Below are 26971 nucleotides of genomic sequence, written 5' to 3' on the forward strand. Positions count from 1 at the left end.
TTATGTGAACAAAATGACAAAAAATTAGTTTGGGTACAGTGTTGCATGACCGCACAAACGTCTTTCAAAATGTGAGAGCGCTGAAACCTGAAAATTAGCCTAAGCAGGAAGGGGGTAAAAGTGCCCGGTATTGAAGCGGTTAAAGCGGAGTTCCACTGTAAAAAAATAAAAGTCAGCAGCTACAAAAACTGTAGCTGCTAACTTTTAAAAAACAGCCACTCACCTCTCCCACGATCCTCCCCGTAGCCCGTTTCACCGGCCGTCCTGTGTTCCAGGTGCCGGCATCTTCAATGTGGGCACCTGGCTGTGACAGCTTGCGGCTTCACAGCCAGGTGCCCACTGCGCATGCGTGAGAAGCGCTGCGCTTCTTGAATGGCCCCGTCATCTTCTGGGACCTGTCACGTGTCCCAGAAGACTACGGGGAGGGACAACTTTCGCTTCCGATCGCCTAGGCGATTGCAGCGGAAGTGGGAGGGGGTACCTGTCAATTTCCAGGTACCCCCTCCCCCCCCGCTCCCCAAAAGTGCCAATCCTTAATGGGGAGTTGGGGAGTGGTGGACCAATCTTTAAAGCAGAACTTCTCCTTTTGGGTGGAACTCCTCTTTAAGATGCAAAGGCAGCTGGATGGGGGTGCACACAAACCATGATGCTTTGCACTGTGACACAAAAATAATTTTTCCCACTATCAGGTTTGGTGGGCAGTACCCTCAGCAACCATTCAAATGCTGCAACTGCGATCCAAAAGCGGTTGCAGCTCAGTATTCCCATCAGGGCCAGATCTAGACTATTTGATCTGTGGGTGCAGTAAAAAAAAGTCAGGGGGCATAATGGCAACACTGTGTGTGAGTCACTGAGAATCTGTCACATAATGTCACGACCTGGGAAACACTAGTGTGTATTAGGCTGACACAGAACCTTTCCCCCTTATATCAGATGTCCCTATCAGAGTCCCCCTTTAAATCAGGAGTCCTTGTCAGAGTCCCCCTTTACACTGGGTTACTATCAGCTTTTCCCCGTACATCAGGACCCCTATCAGAGTGCCTCCATCAGAGTTCTCCCTTACATCAATTGTCCCCAACAGAGTGCCCCCTTACATCAGGGTTTCTATCAGAGTGCCCCCTTACATCAGGTGTCCCTTTCAGAGTGCCCCCTTACATCAGGTGTCCCCAACAGAGTGCCCCCTTACATCAGAGTCCCTATCAGAGTGCCCCCCTTACATCAGGGTCCCTATCAGAGTGCCCTCTTACATCAGGTGTCCCTAACAGAGTGCCCCCTTACATCAGGGTCCCTATCAGAGTGCCCCCTTACATCAGGGTCCCTATCAGAGTGCCCCCTTACATCAGGGTCCCTATCAGAGTGCCCCCTTACATCAGGGTCCCTATCAGAGTGCCCCCTTACATCAGGATCCCCAACAGAGTGCCCCCTTACATCAGGTGTCCCTATCAGAGTGCCCCCTTACATCAGGTGTCCCTATCAGAGTGCCCCCTTACATCAGGTGTCCCTATCAGAGTGCCCCCTTACATCAGGTGTCCCTATCAGAGTGACCCCTTACATCAGGTATCCCAGAGTGACCCCTTACATCAGGTGTCCCCATCAGAATGCCCTCTTACATTCGGTGTCCCCATCAGAGTGCCCCTGTACATCAGGGTCCCACCCAGAGTGCCCCCTTACATCAGGTGTCCCATCAGAGTGCCCTCTTACATCAGAGTCTCCATCAGAGTTTCCCTTGCATCAACTGTCCCCAACAAAGTGCCCCTTTGCATATGATCAGTTATCCCCATCAGTGCCCCTTACATCAGGTGTCCCCAGCAGAGTGACCCCCTTATATGGATTGTCCCCATCAGAGTACCTCCTTACGTCAACGGTCAGCATCAGACTGGATCATGGATCAGTAGATGCACTTTCAGAGACATGGCCGGGGGACACAACTTAAATCTGGGTGGGCACAGCCCACCCCAGCACCCCCCTAGATCCGGCCCTGATGACCATTAAAAAAATTCTGTTTTGCTGTCAAAAATAAGGCAACAGTATCACCTCCTGATTGCCTGTCAGCAGCGCCTGCAATGCCCTCTGAACAGCAATGCACTGCAAATCACTCTGCTGTCTTTGCAGCAAAAGAGGGTGGTAAAACTGCAGCTCTGCCATACTTTTTACCACCTACGTTGTTCTTCAAAGAGTAATCTGCAGTAGATTGCTGTTCAGAAGAGCATCATAGGTGGTAAAAGCGCATGGTTGAGCTGCAGTTTTACCACCCCCTTATGCTGCAAAGACAGTGGAGAGGGGATTACATATGCTGCAATGGTTCACACTGTAGTAAAATTATCCCTAAGGTTGCACTCCACCAAATGCGACTCATTTAATTGAATGGGGCTGCGCTGCAACCGCTAGTGCGGGGATCAAGCAGGTGGTGCCTTCTACTGTCAAAGGATCTCTCTGAAGAGCGATCTGAACTCAGATCACTCTTTAGAGAGCTGAGATAGTGTAAACTGGCCCTCACTTTATATAAAAAAACGTGCTTTATTGTGGAGTGTGTCGCAGTATTGGTGACAGCTGTCATCTTGCTGTCAGTTGGTGTCACATATGGCAATCATCAATAGAGGGGATGGGGGGGTAGATCTGTTGGCATGTCCAGGGCCTGGTCCCGCCTTCCTCTGCTGTGTATCATTGATCTGTCACACGCCCTCCATAATATAGATCCGTCATTCTCCTATCACTGTGTACATTGAAGAGGCTGCTATAGGCCAGCAGAGATATTACTCCGAGCCCATCACTACCCACGTCCACTATATACACCACGGCCTTCCGCTCGCTGTGTGCTGTTTCCATAGATCCCAGTAACCTGCCTTCTCTGATTGGCCGCCGCGTTTATCTAGGCTCAAACAGCCACACACCGACGTCACCTGCTGGTATTTGCATAATCCCGCCCCCTCCCCCGTGTTGCCGGCTTCGGAATGGTGATGTCCGCTGCGTGCTGTAATTCGTCAGCGGCAGAGGAAGAGGCGTGGTAGTGGCCGGAAGTCCTGGCTGCTCTACTCTGCGCGCTGACTGGCTGACTAGCTCGGGAGAAAGGAGGGATTTCCGGTTGACAGTGCCCGGCTCTCCCTGGGGGTCTGTCTCTTGCGTTACCGCCGAGACACAGGTGAGGGGAGGGGTGGGAAGGTGGCTACGTGAGCGGGAGCACGGGGGGAGAGGCAGGCCCGGACCATGCTGGGCGCTGAGAGCGTGCTATGTAGTGTGCGCTGTTCCGGTACCGAGCCGGTGTCTTCTATCTCAGCTCACATGATGGCAGATGTCAGCCCAGGCTTCACCTCTCCTAGAACATGGGTGCCTGTGTGTGCTGAGTCAGCTGAGGGGGTCAGGGCTCCTGTACAGGACTGCGTGTGTGTGATGTATGAGGATCTCATTGGTATCAGTCGTCATTCTGTTATATAAGAATGATAGACTAGTGCTCAGAGGGATGGGACTATGGGACAGGGCTCTATAGGGGGCTGATCAGGGCCACACACCACTCCAGGGGAAGTTCTGCACTCTGCTTCTTATAGTATATCCTCCTCAGCTGTGTCATTCCATAAACTTTTCATTTCAGGGAGATTGGCAATGGTGGTCCTGGTGTTCATCTCTGAAAAGGCGGCCACACACTTATTAGGCTGACTGTAGACACTTGCCCACTGCTCTATAGCAGAAGTACTGCTACAGGGCGGCAGGGCTGCGCAAAATCATGTGTATACATATGTGTTTTTGTATTCCGGGTAGGGGATGTGTGCGTACCGCCCTACCAGTGACGCTATTGGCAGCTGGGGATGTGTGCGTACCGCCCTACCCGTGCCGCTGTTGGCAGCTAGGGATGTCAATCACCGGGTCCTGGCCAGAGGTCTGCCACCGGCACCCGACGATCATCAAGGAACAGTGACAGGGGAGAGACCTCTGTGTAAAGAACACGGGTCTCTCTTCTGTCAGCATGCTTTGTATCTCTCTGAACATTCTGTCAGCATGGACATGCTGCTTTGTATCTCTCTGAACATTCTGTCAGCATGGACATGCTGCTTTGTATCTCTCTGAACAGCATTTCTCCTAAGTAAAACACGCACACAGTTATCCCTTTGATCGCCCCAGATGTTAACCCCTTCCTGCCCATTGTCATTAGTACAGTGTCAGTGCTTTTTATTAGCAGTGATCACTGTATTAATGTCTCTGGGGATGTCAGTGAGTCAGTTCCCCCCCCCCCCCCCCCCCGTGTCAGAATGCCTGCCGCAGTCCCGCTATAAGTCGCTGAGCGCTGCCATTACTAGTATAAAAAAATATAAATTCCAGTATATATAACACCATTTGTAGATGCTATAACTTTCATGTAAACCAATTAATTTACACATATTGGGATTTTTCTTTAGCAAAGACATGTCGCAGAATACATTTTGGCCTAAATTCATGATGAAATTTGATTTTTTAAATTCTTTTACTGGACATGTTTAATAGCAAAAAGTCAAGAATATCGTTTTTTTTTTTTTTCTCAAAATTATCAGGTTTTTTTTTTTGCTTTTAGCCCAAAAATAACAAATGCACAGGCAATCAAATACCACCAAAAGAAAGCTCCATTTGTGGGAAAAAAAGGACATAAATTTAATTTGGGTGCAGTGTTGCATGACTGCGCAATTGTTAAAGAAACGGAGCGCCATATAGCAAAAAAATGGCCTGGTCAGGAAGGAGGGTAAATCCTCTGGAGGGCAAGTATTAGAGTCACTGGGGATGTCAGTGGCAATTAGTCAGTTCCCACTCAGTGTCAGAATGCCCGCTTTAAGTCGCTGATCGCCGCCATTACCAGTATATAAAAAAAGTCTGCTGTATATACCGCCATTTGTAGATGCAATAACTTTCACGTAAACCAATTAACTTACACATATTGGGATTTTTTTCAGCAAAGACATGTAGCAGAATACATTTTGGCCTAAATTTATGACCAAAATATGACCTGGTCAGGAAGGGGGGGGGGGGGGTAAATCCTCTGGAGGGCAATTGGTGAAATCTGCTGACAACATAAGGACCTGCGTGATTGGGTAGAAATTGATTGGATTGTATAGGTCTGTCCTCAAATTTCAATGCGATTGTACAATCAGATTGTAGTGTGTACAGCCACCTTATGATCATTCATTGAGAAGAAAATGATCAAACTGAATAAGTATTTTATTTTACTAAACTTCTGATTGATTTCAGTTCTGCCTAGTCGATCAATCACCGTGGAATTGCATCAGCCATTTCTGATCGATTGAGTGATAAGTTGCCTGTGTGTCAGGGAGTCCTAATACAGATCAGTTAGATCTCTGGTGCTCATCCCAGCGGTGGAGTCCTAATTTAAAGTGGAATTTCCCTCTCTCATCAACTTTGACTATTTTATTTTTTTTTTTGGTATCAAAAAGTTTTTATTGGAAAAGTTTTAGAGCATACAATGTCTAAACAATAAAAATAGCATAGTTCAGTATATAGTATGTTAGATTGGTTCCCCCACGCAGGAGTACATGAAGAGTTGAAAAAATACAACGTCAAAGTTGCTTGAAGCTGAAGTTCAGTAAAGATCGCATACAAATCAAGGTTTGAAAAACATGGCATGGGCCGTGCAACCTAACCCCTATTAATAGAACTGTGTGCATATGCAGGTGAGTGGTGGGGTAGCAGGAGCCCTATGAGAGTTCTATCGCACACCTCGCGTGGGGGGAGGCCTGCACAGTTTCTAGATCACATGGAAGGTAAAGAGTGAAAAGAGAGAGAGAGGGGAAAAAAAAGGGAGGAAGTTTTGTTTTTGGGGAAGAGGAGATATAGTGATAAGGAAGGATTTGGGGGTTTAGGGATTGTTTGCCACAGAGGATAAGAACATTGACTATATTTAATCCTTCTACTGCTAGCATTAGTGACTAGATAGGAGGTTATATCGTATTTACTTGTTTTACGTTTTTCTATATTAAAATCCTTCTACTGCTAGCATTAGTGACTAGATAGGAGGTTATATCGTATTTACTTGTTTTACGTTTTTCTATATTAAAATCCTTATACTGCTAGCATTAGTGACTAGATAGGAGGTTATATCGTATTTACTTGTTTTACAGATTTTTTTTTTAGTTCCTAGTTTTCAGGCCTAGGCAAATGATGCCATACATCCCAGGGGTCTACAGGAGGGGTTTTTTCAGCTAAGCACACCCTCCCACCTGCATGCCTGAGCTAAGGGCAGATAGATTCCAGAAAGCAAATGCTACATGAATCATTTGCCTTTAATTAAGCTGGCCACAGCCATAAATGCTAGGGGGTGTTTTTGTAAGTGATTTGATTTTTCCACAAAATAAAGCATGAAGACATGGATGGATGGAGGAGTTGGCTTTGAATATTAAAAATGAATTAAATAGCGCTTTTGGTTTGTGGTGCTCAGATAGTGTAGTTCTGCTTTAATAAACATTTAAAGTGGTCATAAACCTCAAACATGAAATATTTACAAGGCATAACCCATTATGTCACCCTCTCTATTTGTCCCCTTTGCCCTTATCACTAAGAATGTAAGTGAAAGAAAATGACAAATTTTGGGTTGTCACCAGAACAGGAATAAGGGGGAAATCTTCCAGTGGCGACACTAGTTCTAGTTACAATTTACTTAAATAGGTTGTAAACCTCAGACATGAAATATGAACAAAGGATATCCCTTTATAGTGTGTACTTGTCTTAATCCAGAGCACTAAGTGCCTTTCCTGTCTGCTGCCTCGTTCCTCTGTTATCTGCATCAGTCACTTCGGACAAGTTTTCCTGACACCAAGAGAAAAATGGTGACAGGGGAGGGACCTCCAGCAGATTGAGAGTCTCACTGCTGTTCCTGTGTGCTGTGAAGGGGGGGTCTCTTCCCTCTAATCAGCTCTCAGGGCAATCCCTGCTGAGCTCCGCAGAGTTTAACTTCAGCTCTCTGTCCCCTTTTTTCTGCACTATCAGACAAGCTTTATAAATTCTGGACTTTGAACGGATGAAGAGATGACTGCAGGTTGACAGGTACAACCTATGTAGGAGGATTTGTTTCTTTCATCTCTCTGTATCACCTGAGGTCAGTCACTTTAATGGGTATATGTAAGGGTTTACAACCACTTTAAAGCCCAATTCTGGGCAAAAAAAAAAGTTATCCCATGCAGTGCGGTTGTATCCGCACTGCATGGGTCAACTGCTCTTTTTGTCTATGGGTGAGGATTAAGCTTATACTCGCCAAACCTTTGTTCCGCCAGAAAACAGCACTACCCCACAGTCCAGCAGTGGACTATTCCTGGTCTCTGGGCTTGCTGACATCTGGAATAGTCCACAACTCCAGACTGCTAAATTGTAGGGGTGCCGGACCACGCTGGTGCTGGGAGGATTGGAGGAACAGGTAAGTATATCTCCGCTCTCCTCTTCTCTAGAAAAAAATTAGTTAACCCATGCAGTTTGGGCACAGCCCCACTGCATGGGAAAACATTTTTTTTTTGTCTGGAGTTAGGCTTTAATAATTTAATAATCTAAGATCTCGGATCCCTCTGTGGAGAGATTTATATTCTTGTACAATCCCGGCCACATGGGCTGTCAGGAGGTAATCTGCTATGATCAACCGTTGTGTTCCAAATCCTGCAGAAATGCAAAACACTGATACCCATGCATGTTGACTCTTATGCATGATCACATTAAACTGGTGGAGAGCCCAGGGACCCAAAGTACACTTACTGAGTGTGTATATTTTTAAAATATTCTGTAGAATTTGGCCATGAAAACAGTGTCCCGAGTCTCTGCAATCATTGGAGCTTTCTGTTGGGTCGCATATATGATCAGAACAAATGAGCTGTCACCTGTGCAGAGTCACTCTTGAACTGGAAAGTGACAGTTGGGTATTGGGTGTTTGGATCTTGCTATTAGGAGGCAGAAAGTTTCCGTTAAAGCAGAACTTGGGGGATTATTTAAAATTGCTGGGAAATTTGTAGCGGAAGAGACTTCCAAAGTTTATTCTTCTAAAAAAGGTTTCTTCTAGCAATTTTGATATGGTTTACATTGCCTAAGATATAAGCACCCTGGCTCATTCTCGGAATTTTTAAAGTGGAACTAAACCCATCAATTTAACAGTTTAAAAAAATAGCTGAATTCCAGGAATGTAACTTACATTTGTTTGTGCTCTTAACCAAACTGTCAAACAATCAAGTGGCTGGCGTCATAACTGATCACATGGCAGTTGCAGATCAAACAGAGGCTAAGATGTCGGCTTTCTTGGCTGAAAAATATAAGAGGGTTTAGATCTTCTTTAAAGCAGAACCTAACTGCCATCTGCAAGGAGAGCTCTTTCCCTACGACGATGGGCAGCTTCTTGGCACAGGATGTGGAATCTAGTGGAGATCACTGTAATAGCGGTGCCTACTACAGTTATTTCCAGCTTCCAGTAGGATCGACAAAGTATAATATACTGTGTACATACAGTGAAGGAAATAAGTATTTGATCCCCTGCTGATTTTTAATGTTTGCCCACTCACAAAGAAATGATCAGTCTAAAAATCAAATGGTAGGTGTATTGTAAAATGGAGAGACAGAATAGCAAAAACAAATTCAAAAGAAATGCATGTCTCACAAATTGTGCACTGATTTGCATGTTCATGAGGGAAATAAGTATTTGATCCCCTTCACAAAACATGACTTAGTACTTGGTGGCAAATCCCTTGTTGGCAATCACAGAGGTCAGATGTTTCCTGTAGTTGGCCACCAGGTTTGCACACATCTCAGGAGAGATGTTAGCCCACTCCTCTTGGCAGATCCTCTCCAAGTCATTAAGGTTTGGTGGCTGACGTTTGGCAACTTGAACTTTCAGCTCCCTCCACAGATGTTCAATCAGATTAAGGTCTGGAGACTGGCTAGGCCACTCCAGGACCTTAATGTGCTTCTTCTTGAGCCACTCCTTTGTTTCCTTGGCAGTGTGTTTTGGGTCATTGTCATGCTGGAACACCCATCCACGACCCATTTTCAATGCCCTGGCTGAGGGAAGAAGGTTCTCACCCAAGATTTGATGGTAAATTGCCCTGTCCATCGTCTCTTTGATGCGGTGCAGTTGTCCTGTCCCCTTAGCAAAAAAACACCCCCAAAGCAGAATGTTCCCACCACCATGTTTGACAGTTGGGATGGTGTTCTTGGGGTCATAGGCAGCATTCCTCCTCCTCCAGCACGGCGAGTTGAGTTGATGCCAAAGAGCTCCATTTTGGTCTCATCTGACCACAACACTTTCAACCAATCCTCCTCTGCATCATTCAGATGTTCAGTGGCAAACTTCAGACGGGCCTGGACATGTGCTTTCTTGAGTAGAGGGACCTTGCGGGCGTTGCAGGATTTCAGTCCTTGTTGGCGTATTGTGTTACCAATTGTTTTCTTGGTGACTGTGGTCCCAGCTGCCTGGAGATCATTGACAAGATCCTCACGTGTAGTTCTGGGATGATTCCTCACTATTCTCATGATCATTGACACTCCACAAGGTGAGATCTTGCATGGTGCACCAGACCTAGGGAGACTGACAGTTGTTTTGTGTTTCTTCCATTTGCGAATGATTGCACCAACTGTGGTCACCTTCTCACCAAGCTGCTCGACAATAGTTTTGTAGCCCAGTCCAGCCTTGTGTAGGTCTACAATCTTGTCCCTGACATCCTTGGACAGCTCTTTGGTCTTTGCCATGGTGGAGAGTTTAGAATCTGATTATTTGATTGCTCCTGTGGACAGGTGTCTTTTATACAGGTAACAAAATATTAGCAGCACTCCCTTTAAGAGAATGCTTCTAATCTCAGCTTGTTACCTGTATGAAAGACACCTGGTAGCCAGAAATCCTGCTGAATGATAGAGGATCAGATACTTATTTCCCTCATGAACATGCAAATCAGTGCATCATTTGTTAGACATGCATTGCTTTTGAATTTTTTGTTGCTATTCTGTCTGTGTTACAATACACCTCCCCATTCGATTTTTTTTTTTTTTTTTTTTTTTTTAAGACTGATCATTTCTTTGTGAGTGGGCAAACATTCAAAATCAGCAGGGGGTCAAATACTTATTTCTTTCACTGTAGTTACATTGGTCCAAGCTCGTTCTCTCAAATCAAATGGCTGAAGTTATACCTGATCACATGTGCAGCATCATGGCAGTTGAAGATCAAGCAGAGGGCTCGTTCATGCAGTGGTGCAGAGACATCAGTTTTTTTTACACGGACACAACAAAATCATTTGTTCTCTATGTGCCCTGTTCACACCATAATACCAGTATCATGTGCAGATTTTTTCTGCGCAGAAATCTGCAACGTGTATAGAACCCATAGCAGTGTACATGAAAACTGATGTAAAGTGATATCTCTGCAAGTTAAATCTGCGAGTCAGTTTTTCTGCACGTATGGTGTGAACGATGGCAGCCTTCTTAGCTGAAAACCAATAGCAGGGTTTAGTTCCACTTTAAGGTGCCACTAATACAGCTAGGTGATGGGAATAATGTAACTTGTAGAACTTACATCAGACTTCATGGGAAGAGATCAGTGACATGAGACTTGAAATATGTGACACAGAATTTGTCAGTGTTGACAGTATGGCCAGCGAGGGATGGCTTTGATCTGTCATAGCTGGAGTCACAACCAAGCAGGTAAGTACAATTCCACTTTAAAAGTGTAGTAGAGCGTATGCCTAAAGGGTTAATAATTATTACTCTATAGTTTTCTATGGGTAAAATAGCTATAATTAAAACTGTTCCATGCAATTTCTCTATTCAGTTTTGCTAGGTTTTGGCAAAGATGAATGTAAGCAAGTGAAATTTTTTATAAAGTTTCTTGTATGTTCAGGCATGGTATACCTTGTAGTAGTTAGTCACATTCAACTGGACCTGCCCAATGATGTTGAAGACATTTTGCCACTTTTTTATTACACTGTTCAACAAATTTTTATTTTTTGCCAGTTTTGGAAACAAAAGGATCCATTTCTTAATGAATTTCACATTCTGAGTTCAAATATAACAATGAAATTTGTCAATTGGCTCTAGTTTTTCTGTAAACGGAAAGTTTTCTACTATAGGCGTAATGACTACATAATGCACAATAATTATATAGATAGATGTCTTTCCACAAATATAAAGCAAGTGATATTGACTACATAACAAAGCCTAAATGGCATAATATATTGCATAGGATTACCAAGAAAAATTATAGCCATAAGCTAAGTTGAATCATTTTAATACTTAGGATTCTCACTAGTTTTGTCTTCAGTTTGTGTCGGTTTTGCTTCTCTTGGCTTTTCTCTTGTATTCGAGGAAAGGGCTATCTCTTACAACTGCACGTGACTACACGCTTCAGGTTCTTCCTCACTTGACTCAACCACGAAGGATTCTGGTGCTTTAGGAATTGGTAGCCCCTCTCCATGAGGAACTGGACGTATTGCCGATGGAATATTTGGATAGTGCACAGATAACTTTTTCTTCTTATTTAGCCCTTTTACAATTGGAGGCACCATACAAAAGTAACAATTACTAACATGATCTGTTGGCTCTCTCCAAATCATTGGCACAGCGAAAGGCATAGATGCCTTTTTTCCATTCAACCATTGCTCCAGTGCCGTCCCACAAGAATTGCAGCATATATGTGGTGCCCAGCTCTTGTCCTGGTCTCCTATCTTGCAGCCAAAATACAAGTTGTAGGCTTTCTTAATCATTCCTGTTATCCTCCTTTTTTGTGAGATAAAAGTTATTTCACCGCAGATATAGCAGAAATTATCTGCTTTATTCACACAAGTTCGAGGCATTACTGAGTAGCCTATATAAGCATAAAACGAAATGTAAAGACGCTGTCGAACTACAATCAGCTACAGATACTGCAGCTTTTATGCAGTGAAGTGATGCAATTAAAGGCTAATATTGCATCATCTCAGTAAACATGCAATTTTCTATTGGTCACCAGTATCAATTGCGCAATATGCAGCTGAAGTTGCATCATAATTTTGAATGGCTTACGTCATTAGATGGGTGAATATATCATGGAAACTAGAGCCAATCCAACATTTTTTAGGGTCATTTTCGTTTTCAGCACCCCAAAATTATGTAAGATTAGCTAATTTTATGCCCAAAACTTTTTACCTGTTGAACAGTGTTACCTTTGCTCGCTGTTCTTAATATCAGTCTCACTGTCCTCCAAAGTGTGTCCCTTTTTATTAAAGTGTGTCTGAACCCAAGAAAAAAATATATATTTTACAGCTTGTTAATCTTTAGATTGGGTGGATGCATTTGTTTTTTTTATAGGTAGTTTTTTTTTTCTTAATTTCCACCTGTGACTCCGCCAACAATGTATTTTCTGCTTTAGGGTGCTCACTCACTGTGGGACATGGGGGAATGGACACTAAGATGGATGGCAAAGCCTAGGGTGCAGTTTGAGTCCATATGTGTGAAGGGGGGGTTTACCCTCATCCACTGTGGCAGTCGCTCCTCAGAGTATGCAGGCTCTGTTTGGAAAGCAAATAGGAAAACAAGGGTGGTGCCACTGAGTGTAGTATTAGTGTGTGGTTTAATACACCAAAGGTAAGTTGCATTTACGAGACAGTAGAACAGTGATCGCTTGCTGTCAGTGATGCACAGGTACAACGTCCATGGAAGGAGCCCCACTGTCACGGATGGTGAGGAACGCCATCAACGGACGAGGACCAGTGTTGTGCAGGCAGGCTACGTGCCTGGGGGTGGACAATGGCAGACAGCAATTGCTGGAGTACATGCATGTAGACAAGAAGTGGCTGCTTGAGATGCAAGAAAAGTTGAGCAACAGTAAGGGTCCATTCATGCCAGAAACTGCATGTAACTGTGCGTTTTTTCCTAGCACCTATGCATGCAGTTGACACACGTTTTACTAGCTGCATTTGACCTGTGAGGCCAGTATGTCCACTGTGATGCATTGCCGTGCGTTTGCATGCATTTTTGTGCTGCGGAAAAATGCAGCGCGCTCTACTTTTCTGCACTTAACTGCACTGCATTGGTATGAACTATGCCCATAGGATTGCCTGGATTTTGGACTGTCTGTGCAGTTGGAGTGCAGTTCAAATAGCAGCCAACTGCATTCAACTGTGTTCGGTGTGAAAGGGCCCTAAAACAGTATTTAGGAAAAAACAAAAAAGTGACTGTTTGATACACAGTGGCTTTGTGAAATAAAAGTCAGTCAAATTTCACATTTTTTTTTTTTTTTTTTATTCTAAGCTAAACTCCCCTCATCCTTATGCCATCCTTTCTTTCATATAGTGGCAGCCTCCCACAGTGTGGAAATCTTGTCAGATGCTGCCTGTGCAGTAACTTTTTTTTTTTTTTACAGTACTTAAATGGGACCTTTACTGTAATAGCACCTGTATATTGTTGGACCTTACTCCAACGGTACATATATGGTTTTATTCAGGCCTATGAAAAGTTACTGCACAAGTAGGGCAAACATAGGCTAAGATTTCTGCTCCAAGACTGAAAACATTGCAGCAGACTGTTTCCCTTGAAATTAGGCAAGTAGGTACCTTCTCTGGAGGAGAATATGGTTGTGGTTTAGAAATTGTAGTGCGGGGGCTGGGGATATTTTAGGCTAAAGTGAACCTGTACTTCAATGTTTATTAAAAACCTATTTATAAAAGTCTGTTAACTGATACTCTGAAGTTTAATGAAAAATATAAATAATTTAGCGCCAGTGTCTACAGGTTTTGAGCTTCTGTCATGTAGTAAATGTAGCTTCTGTCCATAGTTTTGGTTTGACATCAGTTTGAGAAATTTCTGAGATTATTCAAAATTCATTGAGTTGCATTTGACCTGCTGTCTGTGTTCACCTGACCTGCATTTGACTTGCTGTCTACATCCATCTGACCTGCTGTTGTAGGTTTTTCTTTTCTATAGACTTGTATGGAAATGCAATACCTGTTTGAAGCAGCAAAAGCCTATTGATTCAGACCCTTAAAAAAACATTCCATGTAGTTCCTCCTCCCAGTCTTGATATATTCATAAAGGTGAATAAAATCAGTTTTGCGAATAGATTTTACATGTTCATAACTGCATTCTGTCAGTTACCACCCAAAACTGCTGATTTAGGCCACTCTGTACTGAAATAACAGATACTTTCAAGTTCAGAGTGGCCCAGGAAGGAACCCAAGGCTTCCACATAGTGGTGAATCAGTTTTTGCTATCTCCCCTTTTGACTTCTTATTGGTATGCCACTTTGCTTTTTACAATTTTGCCACACTTCACTTTGGCATTACATATTGGATGGTTAATAATGAGAGAGGTTGAAGTGTGAAAAATTCAATCTATTACTAATAACTATGATGTAGGTAATTATGACACAAAGAAGGGGTTAAAGTCCATGTAATAAGTGCCACATATATAGAAATGCAATATTAAAGAAGATCAGTCCATATAACTTAAAGTCCAAATGAATGTCCATAAAGACTAAGCACCAGTGGCTACTGTCCCCAGAGTAAGCCAGCTCTGTAGTGAATGAGGGAAAAGAAAGGGAGGGAAGCACCATCTAAGCGCAGTAAAAAAATCAACCTTTAATAAAGTAGCTGTACTAAAAACTCACAAGATACAGGAGAGTATCACGCTCATCACAATAGGATGGCACCATTGCTGTAACGCCGTCCTACAGGACCTGCCAGTGGAAATGATGCGGCTGTTGGCTGTGTCCACATAGTCAAGGATGCTGGAAGGTAAACCTTCTTCCCATTGACAACCTTCTGGCAGAAGACGGCAGATTTTCCACAAGAATTTGATGGTGTTTTGCCCCATCCATTTTTCCTTCTATCCTTACATATAGAATACACAATGTTTTTTGCATGTCATAAATCTAAAAAACATAATTACCTTTTTTCCTGTCTTATAAGTGACCATATACCCCCAAGTTCTCTATGCATCTGAGAACAGAGAGCTGGGGGGAGAAGAACAGCAGAAAACTGAACTTCTTAGTGAATAGCTGTGCAGGGGGGGGGGGGGGGTGATCGTGTCACGACAAGTCTGATCATTGGTGGAGAGCACACTGAGTTACTAGAGAACTGACCACTCCGTGCTGCCATGCCTAGTGTAGTTTTTATTAGAAAAGCAAAGGGACTGGCAGAGAAACCAGAAATTTCACACAAAGGAAGCAATACAAAGAGGACAGGATACTTCTTCATACAAGTACATGGTACAGCAAGAACATATCAGGAAATGTTGGGTTTACATATTCGTTAAAGTATTATTAAACCCAAAACTACAAATGTAATACAGGGTGTTCATAAAGTCTGGACACATAGGAAATATCACTGTTTTCTCTCAGTATGCATTTTGCCTATGTGTCCAGAATTTAGAGACACATGTTCTATTGCAGCTTTTACCAATCATTAGATGTGGTAGCTGAGTTCGGTTTTTTTTATTTTTTTGCTTGTTCTTTAGTATTTTTCACCGGTTTTCACCTAGTGATCTGGCCAATACCATACCTCCTGTATTAGTGCCTCCTCACTGTATGAAGGAGCACATGGGGCACCTTTTGGACAGCAAAATTGTTCTTCTGAAGGAAGGTGAATGTTAAATGTACTAGCAAATTTAAATACACTAAACAAAGTCAGGTACTAATTTTTTTTGGTTGATTTTTGGCAGACCAATAGGTGTTTTTTTGTTCTTCAGAGTCTTTAATTGGATAAAACATGAAGAAATGTGCATGTATTGCACAGATGTACAGCTGGAAAGCTATCACGTGATCATTTTCATGTTCTTCAATTGGCTCAGAGATTTGTAATAGAACCCATTAGACTTTTCTCTGTTCTCTTTTGTACCAATCCAAAGCTGCTTTTGCTTCAGTTTTAAATGATAGTCTGACTTTCCCTCAGACTTATTGTACATACTGGATATTGGGGCAGTTGGAAGCACCGCCTGCACTCCTATTATAGATTATTTTGCATCTTTGGATTTTCCTTTATCCAGCACATTTCTGTGCTGCCTCTCTCTGCACAGTGATTCTTGTAGTAATTTTTCACTTTGTGTTGAATGGTTTCTTTTAAGGGTCTTTAACATCCAAGACGACATTGATGGTGGATCATACTACCATAACCTTTACCCATTGGTGACTTTGATTTCAGTTAGTGTTTTTCCCTCAGAAAGTAACCCCTGCAGTGAATATAGCAAGAAGACTGATTTTAATTTTGTGGGTTTAGTAACATTTTAGGTTAAGTGTCAAGATGCAGATATCGTGTGGTCTTGTAAGTACTAATCTATCTTTTAGATCCTAAGCCCACACTGTTCATAGGGCCTCAACTTCTGCCCAAGTCAAGATTAGGTCCTGGCTCATTTTTGAAGTTATCCTCACCTTTGCTATTTGTTAAAATGCCGAAGCCTCCATTTATCACTAAAGTTTTGGCATTTGACAATTTAAAAGATAGGGGTGTGACTGGAGGCAGTTGGGTTTATTTCTGTTGGAGCAGAAGTTCAGGCTTCATGTAAGTAAGGGACTCTACAGGAACACAGTTATTGATCTAAAGATTAACACAGGTACTTGCAGACAACAAAAGGTATGTGAAGCTCAGCACTATTATCTTAGAAAAGATTTAGGACAGGCCAGGCTCACTTTAAAGTGGATCTCCACCCAAAAGGGGAATTTCACTTTAAGGACTGCTCCCCCCCCTCCCTCCATTAAGGATTGGCACCTTTTGGGGGGTGTGGGTAGCCGAATTTGACAGGTACCCGCTCCCATATCCGGTTCGATCGCCTAGGCGATTGGAAGTGGAAGGTGTCCTCTCTCCCACCCTCCCTGTAGTTTTTTGGGACATGTGACAGGTCCCACAAGACTACAGGACCATTCATGAAGTGCAGCGCTACTCGAGCATGCAGAGTGGGTACCCGGCTTTGATGCCGGCCTCCCGGAATACAGGACGGCCGGTGAAACGGCTGTGGGGGACACAATGCGGGACTAAGGGACAGGTAAGTGGCTGTTTTTTTAAAAGTCAGTAGCTACAGTTTTTGTAGCTGATGACTTTTTTTATTTTTTGACAGGGTGAGTGGAACTCTGCTTTAAGTATATTGATCAAGCAGCTATACACAAATCATATTGCCTGATGCCTGGGACATGCAGTTCTAGGCATGGAGCTGGTGGGTTTGTTTTACATGTAGCCCTGCTGTGAGCAAGCAGCCTCCTTTGCCTGGGTTTACACATATGTGTGCTAAAATAGCAGTGCTTCTTTGTGAATGTCATTCCGGTTTCAATGCGATTTCAGTACAGGCGTGATTTTGCCAATTTGATCTTTCCACAACTGCTTCCCATTGATTTCAATGCAAAATCTCCTCACTTGGACTTCAATGCAAAATCCTGCTCTTGCAGGAGCTCCTCCTTTTTGGGCGACAAGCTTCATGCTATGTGAATTACCGTGCAGTAAATTGCATTGGACTGCTCAGCAGATGCTAGTACTGAGCTCCCAAGTGTTTGTGTGCAAGGGTAACCTGAACGAATAACTTTTTTTGTGTATTTGTTTTAATTTTGTTTGTTTTATATCATTGGGGCTGGCGCCTTATTTTCTCGCTCAGCAGATGCACCTCTGCTGAGAATTAAAAGAGCCCAACATTTCCCTTTCCTGACCAGCACCCAGTCGTTACAGGTCTTTCCCCTCGGTGCTAGTCCCTGGCTGCGGAGCTGGAGACAGGCAGGGAGGTGAGTAGGAGATAAACCGTGCAATGTTAAAAACATTCAAAGTTTTTAAGTCTCCATAAAGCCTCTTTCATTTTTAAAAGCACCTCTGCCTAATAAAGATAAACCCTTCATATTTTTTAAAATCACGACAAGTAGATTATCATGAGGGACAAGTAGATTGGGACCCCGATTTAGTCCCTTGGACAAGTAGTTTTTTTTTTTTTTTTAAAATTCCACACCCCTGTCAAGGGATCTTTCTTTGCATTTTTGTGCTTGGTCAGTGGAGCACAGCTATACATGTTTTTGTCAGGATATATTAACCTGTTTTTAGCTGGGCAAGGCTTAGACCCAAAATTTTTTATGACCAGTTTGATGTAAACACATTTTTGGGTGATAATACTGTAACAACTGCACTGTAACAAAAAATGTTCTATCATGTTTTCATTTGATGCAGCAGGAAACAGTTTATAGCTATAGTGAATATCATCATATTTGTGAAAGAGGGTTATGTTGTCTCAGCTTTTAATGGTCATAAATGATTGATGACATGGGATGATGCACGATATATAAAGCTACATCTGTTGCTTCATCAATCAGATGACTAAGTTATCAGTGACATGACACTAGCACTTGCGTTTACAATTTTGTCACTTTATAACTTTTACATCTAAAGGGTTTTTCATACTTGAGCTTTCACAGCTCTTGGTTTGTTTAGATCATTTTTAGATTTTTACACGATAGAATTGCATATCTTGTGGATTAGCAAAATATTCTTGGTTTTAGTAGTTCGGTTTTTTTTTCCTGTGGTTATTAAATATTTTTGTACTCTTTGATTATTTCCTTTCCGCTGACAGTACTCGTTTGGCCTCATTGAAGCGGATGTGATGGCACTGAGAGCCCCAGAGCACAGTTCCCAATAACCTGATTTCTATGCTAGCCTCTGACTGGTTATAACATTAATCAATCACTGCAAATGACGCCCCCATGTATGCTTTCTCTTTTGAATAGAGAGAAAGCTACATTGTATCTTTCTTTACTTGCCAGAAGAAAAATGTTAATAAACAAAAGTGTGCATAAAAAAAGAAAAAAAGAAATAGCTAGATCAAGGTTTGATCTAGGTCAGGGTTAGAGTAAAGCTAGATGCACACTATACAATGTTTTTGTACAATTTTCCTTTTACATTTATCAAAACTATATAATATGAGGTCAAATCCAAACACTTTCAAATTGTATGCAATCAGACAGGCCCTTGCTCTACATAATTAAAGGTAAATCCTAAAGACAATTGTATTATGTATAGCCAGCTTTAGGGTCAGTTCCTAAGTCAAAGGTCAGGGTCAGTATATTTTAGGTAGGATTTAAAAAAAATTAAATAAAAAAAATAAAAAACATTTATTTAAATTAGTGTCAGTGTGTTTTAGGTAGGAGAAAAAGCAAAATGTGTGCTATTGTTTCTGGGCTGTACTACAGGTACGAACAACAAATGACATACATAGATTTGAATCACTGTGATCGCCGGGAGTAGAAGAATTTTTTTTGGGATGCTCTTTGGTGATAGGTTATGGTAATAATAAGAAAAATACAGCTAAATTTAAAAATATATATTTTTTTACTATTTTGAGACCGTTTCTTTGATTTAAAAAAAAAAAAAAAAGGAGATCATTTCTCATTTACCACCAAGTGAAAGCCCAATTTGGCCTGGAAAAAAAACAAGGTATAATTTACCTGGATAAACAAAGTCGTTGTGATCATGTGTATGATTATACTATCGCATGTCAAAAGTTGCAAAATTGTGCTCAGTCGTTAGGACTTGTGTTGCCCTCCGTCTTGAAGGAATTACTATGGCTGTGTAGACTTCATCGTATGTGATTCCCATTTAGGACTAAAGAAGCATGCAATTTTTCATCACCATTTAGTCTATGCAGTCTAAGCTAAAAATATTTAGGTAATGTGTCAAGTGTGCAAGACTTGAGCGCGTCACTTTTTTTTTTTTTTATGTAAGATTTTTGTTGTACTGCACAAAATTGCAACTTAGAAATCACATTTTACTTCTTGCGAATTGTTCACACCATACATGCTTGAAAACTGATGGAAATTGACATGCAGAGACATCAGTGTACATCCGTTTTCATGCGTGTTTCAGTGTGTTTTTTTTGCACGTTGCAAATTCCTGTGCAAAAAAAAATCTGCATGTGATACTAGTGAGTGAACAGGGCACATAGAGAACAATTGATTTTGTTGTGCCCTTGCCGAACATGTGCAAAAAAACTGATGTCCCTGGCACTATGGTATGAACGAGGCCGAAGAGCTAAACTGAGCAATTTAACTGTAAAAAAAACAAACAAACAAACAGTTACATCCCTATTATGCCAGAAATGTAACTGTCATATTTGTTTGTGCTCCTAACCGAACTGTCAAACAATCAAGTAGCTGGCGTTATAACTGATCACATGGCAGTTGCAGATCAAACAGAGGCTAAGATGTCAGCTTCCTTGGCTGAAAAGGATAAGAGGGTTTAAAGAAGAACCTAACTGCCATCTGCAAGGAGAGCTTTCCCTACGACGATGAGCAGCTTCCCGGAACAGGATGTGGAAGCTAGTGGAGATCACTGTAGTAGCTGTGCCTACTACAGTTATTTCCAGCTTCCAGCAGGATTGGCAAGCTATGATATACTGTGTTACATTGGTCCAAAACTTGTTCTCTTATTGGAGGTAGAAAGGCGGGCGGCCTTCTACCCCTTTTTTGTGTTTTTTTTGGAGAGAACTTTTTTTTTTTTTTTAAGCATTTTGTGTGACCAAACACTGTTTTTTTTCTTTTGCAATTTTATCGCATTCCAGAATCGCTGGTAGAATTGCATCATTATGCCAGCGGTTCTAGATCACCCATATGTGAACGGGGCCTTGGGAATAATTCCTGACTGAGATACTGCACTTTATAGCTAAAGTTTACTCACCAATGTAACAAATGTCACATTATGTACTTGGCAAAAGTATCTGCAAGTCTATCAAAATATTATTCACAAATTTTGTACTTGTCTAAGCTTTGGAAGAATCAACTGCATTTAAATCGCCTTGTACAATGGGGATCTAGTTCCTGTGTGAGCCATCCCAGCGTTTTAGTGTGACTGGGAGGTACGGGTGCACAGTCCAGCTCCCTTGGCTGCTGCCAGACAAAGTCTACAGCAGGCTGAAATACAACTTAGCTGGACAGGCTAAATACGCAGAATGCAGTTATTCTGCACAGTATTGTATGCACATGAGCTAGCTGCTGCTTGTTCAAGGGACCTACTTCTACATTCATACATGTGGCCAGGGGCTGCCTCTGGCAAAAATAAGCGAGTTCTTGCCGGCAGATCTAAATGTGGCATGCACACGGGGGGGAGCCAATCAGCTTCTAACTTCAGCTTTTTCAGTGAAAGTCTTACTAAACCCAGGACCCTGCATTCTCTATATCTGGTCTCCCACAGTACACAGAACATGGAAATACAATTATTCTAGTAAGTATAAACTGCTAAAAACCTTTATACTCATCAGCAGTATATAGGAGTCTTATAACTTCTATCACTGTCTGGCTGAGCACTGGTTAAAGCTTGAGGAGGAGTTTTCATTCTCCCCTGACTGTCCTTTGAGGCTGCTTACCCCTGGTCCTCTGTTTGGACAGCACTGATTGGCCCTGCGCTGATCACATGCACCCCCCCCCCAAAAAAAAAAACTCTGCACATGCTCAGCTTGGCATGAATTGCTAGAGTGCCTCCTAAGGCTCTGCACTATCATCAGATAGATTGGGGACAGTAAAAGGGAAAGATTAGAGAAGACAGGATCAAACAGCCTTTTTACACAATGCGGAGGATTAACCCCTTAGTATAACAAGCTTGCTTTATTGTATATGCAGACTGTTGTTACTGCTGAAGCTGATTCTGCATTTATAGCCGCAGGTAACCCTAGTACTTTAGGGTTAATTGCACTCTTTGTGTAATACTCTGATTGTTTGATGCAAAGTATTGTTTTTCAGAGCTGCATTCACCTTGGCTTCTCAACTTACTGAGGATGATGATTCCTGTGATATTGCTTTTTAACTTTTGAAAATTCCTGCTTTGTAGGTGTGTGTGTGTGTGCCGAACTGTTTCAGGGCTGTGATAGTATTGTGTGAGGGTTTTACAGGGAGGTGTGTCTCAGCTTTACTTTCTGCTCTGACATTGTTCAGTTTCATTTTTTTTCCCCTTCCATTCCTGAGTGGGTTCCCGTTTATGCTAGAATCACAGACTTTCCTTCACACAAGTCATAGTGAGTGGGCAAATATGAGTCAAAGAAACATTGTATGTACAGAAAGCTAAATTCCAGCCATGTCATTTAATTTACATACTATAGCAAAAATATGGTAATCATCTTTATTGTTTACGTAGTCGTGTTCATGAATATGCTTTACAGCTTTTTGCTTTGTTTAATAGTTTTCTCATCCTGGATTCTTTGCTTTTATTACTTTGTGAAGTTAAGGAAAATTACATTTTTACCAACAAAGTAACATTGTTTTTCTGGATACTCGTAAATTTTATCAATGCGCTAATTTGGGTTCAAGCAACTAATCGACATAATAGATTATGAAAATAATTGTCAACTATTTTCATAATTGTTTAGTTGGCCAACTGATTAGTTGGCCTGCATACAGGATGCATTATTTGTGTAGATATCCGAATATACAGTGTAGCACACATCCAGCTCAGTACACCGTTCATACATGTCAGTATACATAGTGCAGCACCAGGGGTGGACTGACAACTCATGGGGCCCCTGTGTCCTTGCCCAAACTCAAAAAAGCCTATGAAAAAGGTATCAGGGGCATCTCATGGGGCCCCCTACTGACCCCGGGCCCTCGGGCAGTGCCCGAGTTTCCAAATGGTCAGTCCGCCCCTGTGCAGCACACATATACTGTGTACACAATTATTAGGCAAGTTTTTATTTTTGAGGGTTAAGTTCATTTTTGAACAACTACAGTGCTCTCTGTCAATCCAAAATGTTAAACCTCAACCTGAATATTTAAGAAAGTAAAAGTGAGGTTTTTGCTTTCTTAGGAGAATATCTACGTGTGCACAATGATTGGGCAACTATTAGTGTGCAGAATTATGCAACTAATTGAAAAATGAACATTTTCTCATCTCACTTGTTTTTCATTTGTTAACCACTTGCTCACCGCCCTATAGTAGAAGTACTGCTACAGGGTGGCATGGCTGCACAAAATTACATATATATACGTGATTTACATTTCTGGGTAGGGGTGTGCGCACGCCACCCTACCCGCGCCGCCATTGGTGGCTAGGGATGTCAATCACTGTTTCCCGGCCGGAAATTCCCCGCTGGCACCCAGCGATCGCCATGTAAAGCTCACAGGGGAGAGACTTGTGTGTAAACAACAATGGTCTCTCTCCTGCCAGCAAGGACATGCTGCTGTGTATTTCTCTCGTGTGTGTGTGGAGCAAGACGTTCACTATTGGAGGATAACAAGACTTAGAAGATATGGATGTGGATTGCTCTTAATATAGAGACTGATTATTATTCCGTAAGGTGTATTATATATGGTTATATGTTATAGCACTATTGGGATGAGATGATTGTATTTTGTGTTTAGATTTGTTGCGCTACACTTTTTTTTGGATCTATTGGATATTTAAAATAAATGAAAACCACATACACTGTCAGAAAACTTCTCTTGGATAAAAGAATTATCGATTCTGCTCCTTCGAATTTTCCCGTCTTCGTCTTGGAGATTTGACTCCACTAACGATTAGAAAATTGAACAAACTTTCTTAAAACGAAAAATATCAAACAAAAAATTAATTAGTTTATGTCCATCATAAGTGACAGCAGATGCAGGTAGCTTGTATCAATCTACCTGTCTATGACAACCCTGTCTGAAAATCTTCAAAAAAAAAAAGTGTTTTTAGGTATTTTTTTTCAAAATGTTTTTTTTTCTTTAAATAAAAATGTTGATCTCTAAGTCTGATGATATGTACCAGATTCACCCTCTAATAGTGTATATATATCTCTTCTGTCTGTTCTTAGAGTGGATTAGATATTTTGTTCTCAACTATATAGCTGGTTATTTATATTTACCACTGCATATAGATATTCAAGAATAAATTGTCTTTTTTTTTTTTTTTTTCTTTTTTTTTTTTAAACTTTACACCAAACTTTTTAAGTGTGTTTTTTTTTTTTTTTTTTTAAATCCGAATAATCGAAATGGTAATTGCCCAACTAATCTTTTCTGAAAATAATCGTTGCATCCCCAATACTAATCTTCTGTTATAATTATATTTTGCATCTATTGAGGGATAGAGGAATCTTAAATCCTTGGGTTATACTGCTTCAACAGGAGGATTGGACACTAGCAAACAAAAAACTTGCCCAGATTAGTAAAGCTGCCACTTGGTTTTCTATTCATACTTTTTTCAAGTTCTTCTAAGAGGTTTCTGCCTTATCTAATGCAAGCTTCATGTTGTTACTTCGGGCTTGTTAGAGATTGATTGCTGTATTGTCTAACCCTCCATTTGACTACTTTTGGATATCCTGAAGGTTTTAGGTGTTCCTGTGTCCATCAATGGATTAGAGAGAAATTAAGGAATTTTGCAATTGCCATTAAATCCTTTTCTTTAAGTCCATTGAATATAGGTTCTATTCCACTGTGTTTTATGATCTTGCTCTTTGTGTCAAAACCGAGACATGCTGGTAGTAGGAGGGGTATCCTGACAGATCTCTAGTTTTCTTGTTTGCCAATTTTCAATCTTCATTGTAGGTGGCAGTATAATCTGAAGGTTTAAGACTTCTCTCAAGGAAAGGATTTTATAGCCTCAGGCATCATACAGATATCTCCACTCAAAGTCCAGGACGTTATATGATATCGTATGGGTGGGAAGTGGTTAAACGCCTAGCAATTTATTTTTTCCCATCTGTGTCCCATTGGGAGATTTCCCTTCGCTTCCTGTCCCAGAACCACGATAGGAAGTGAAAAGATATTCCCTGGTTGTCACCAGGGTCATCAGCACTAGTGTTCCCATCGAAAGATTTTCCCTCTATTCCAGTTTGGGTCACAATTCAAAATTTGGAATTTTCTTTCACTCTTGGTGATAATTGTCACCAGGATGAATAGAGAAGTTGAATGTCTCTAATAGGGACATAAATGGTAAAAAAACAAACCCTGAATGATGTTTAAATACCTCTCCACTCCAAAACGAATAGAACTTTTGCCTTTTTAGTTCTAGTTTAAAAATGAAATAAGAAAGGGAATGTATTTGACTGCAACCAATCAGGATTTCATTTTCTAGTGCAGTTTAGATAATGGCTGTAAACACCTTGTTGCTATGGACAGCAGCTTCTTTCATTCAGGTTTTATACATGTGGCTCTGTAGGTTAGCTCTGATTAGATTATAATTTTTAGCCGGTTTTGTCAGAAATGGTTTTCTTCTATGTGTTTTTTTTTTTTTTTTTTTTTTTTTTGTTTTTGGTATTTTTTTTTTTTTTTACTTTGGAACCTGCTGCTTTTTATTTTACAGGCTTAGGTTGGCTGAATGCTTCTTCCTACAGTATGGCTTGTTATCCCACTATACAGAGCTTTGGTATTAGGGGATGAGTGGGATCATGAAAGGCCTCGAGCTAAGCTTTACAAGTCTCTCTTGATGTTTTTTCATCTCGGTGTGCAGCTCTTCTTTGCTCTGTTTATGACTGCTATCCAGTTTCATTGTCAGTTGTATGGTTTTGGAGAACAATAAATTAAAAACTGCAAGATCTATATACAGCGGGGCAAAAAAGTATTTAGTCAGCCACCAATTGTGCAAGTTCTCCCACTTAAAAAGATGAGAGAGGCCTGTAATTGGCATCATAGGTAGACCTCAACGTTGAGAGACAAAAAGAGAAAAAAAATTCAGACAATCAAAGAATAAATTCAAAGAATTTATTTGCAAATTATGGTGGAAAATAAGTATTTGGTCAATATCAAAAGTTCATCTCAATACTTTGTTATATATCCTTTGTTGGCAATGACAGAGGTCAAACATTTCCTGTAAGTCTTCACAAGGTTGGCACACACTGTTGCTGGTATGTTGGCCCATTCCTCCATGCAGATCTCCTCTAGAGCAGTGATGTTTTGGGGCTGTCGCTGGGCAACACAGACTTTCAACTCCCTCCAAAGGTTTTCTATGGGGTTGAGATCTGGAGACTGGCTAGGCCACTTCAGGACCTTGAAATGCTTCTTACGAAGTCACTCCTTTGTTGCCCGGGCAGTATGTTTGGAATCATTGTCATGTTGGAAGACCCAGCCACGTTTCATCTTCAATGCCCTTGCTGATGGAAGGAGGTTTGCACTCAAAATCTCACGATACATGGCCCCATTCATTCTGTCCTGTACATGGATCAGTCGTTCTGGTCCCTTTGCAGAGAAACAGCCCCAAAGCATGATGTTGCCACCCCCATGCTTCACAGTAGGTATGGTATTCTTTGGATGCAACTCAGCATTCTCTCTCCTCCAAACACGACGAGTTGTGTTTCTACCAAACAGTTCTATTTTGGTTTCATCTGACCATATGACATTCTCCCAATCCTCTTCTGGATCATCCAAATGCTCTCTAGCAAACTTCAGACGGGCCAAGACATGTACTGGCTTAAGCAGGGGGACATGTCTGGCACTGCAGGATCTGAGTCCCTGGCGGGGTAGTGTGTTACTGATGGTAGCCTTTGTTACGTTGGTCCCAGCTCTCTGCAGGTCATTCACTAGGTCCCCCCTCCCCCCCCCCCCGTGTGATCCTGGGATTTTTGCTCACCGTTCTTGTGATCATTTTGACCCCACGGGGTGAGATCTTGCATGGAGCCCCAGATCGTGGGAAATTATCAGTGGTCTTGTATGTCTTCCATTTTCTAATTATTGCTCCCACAGTTGATTTGTTCACACCAAGCTGCTTGTCTATTGCAGATTCAGTCTTCCCAGCCCGGTGCAGGTCTAAAATTTTGTTTCTGGTGTCCTTCGACAGCTCTTTGGTCTTCACCATAGTGGAGTTTGGAGTGTGACTGTTTGAGGTTGTGGACAGGTGTCTTTTATACTGATAACAAGTTCAAACAGTTGCCATTGATACAGGTAATGAGTGCAGGACAGAGGAGCCTCTTAAAGAAGAAGGTTCAGGTCTGAGAGCCACAAATCTTGCTTGTTTGTAGGTGACCAAATACTTATTTTCCACCATAATTTGCAAATAAATTCTTTCCAAATCAGCCAATGTGATTGTCTGGATTTTTTTTCTCATTTTGTCTCTCATAGTTGAGGTCTACCTATGATGCCAATTACAGGCCT

General features: G+C 41.7%; 1 protein-coding gene across 2 annotated transcripts in view; it reads left to right on the forward strand.

Moving 5' to 3' along the window:
• CUL1 (cullin 1) overlaps positions 1-26971 on the forward strand; it is a 136806-nt gene that overhangs the window by 41188 nt on the left and 68647 nt on the right. Inside the window, exon 1 of one of the 2 annotated variants that reach the window (XM_089687366.1) lies at positions 2999-3139. The exons of the other annotated variant lie outside the window; for it this stretch is intronic. The gene's annotated coding sequence lies outside the window, so the exon portion shown is untranslated. Of the gene's footprint in view, positions 1-2998; positions 3140-26971 lie in introns of those variants that run through there. 2 annotated transcript variants of the gene reach the window in all.

Source organism: Staurois parvus, unplaced genomic scaffold, assembly GCF_062004578.1.
Source record: "Staurois parvus isolate SC_StPar_1 unplaced genomic scaffold, SC_StPar_1.0 ptg000020l, whole genome shotgun sequence".
Lineage (NCBI taxonomy): Eukaryota > Metazoa > Chordata > Amphibia > Anura > Ranidae > Staurois > Staurois parvus.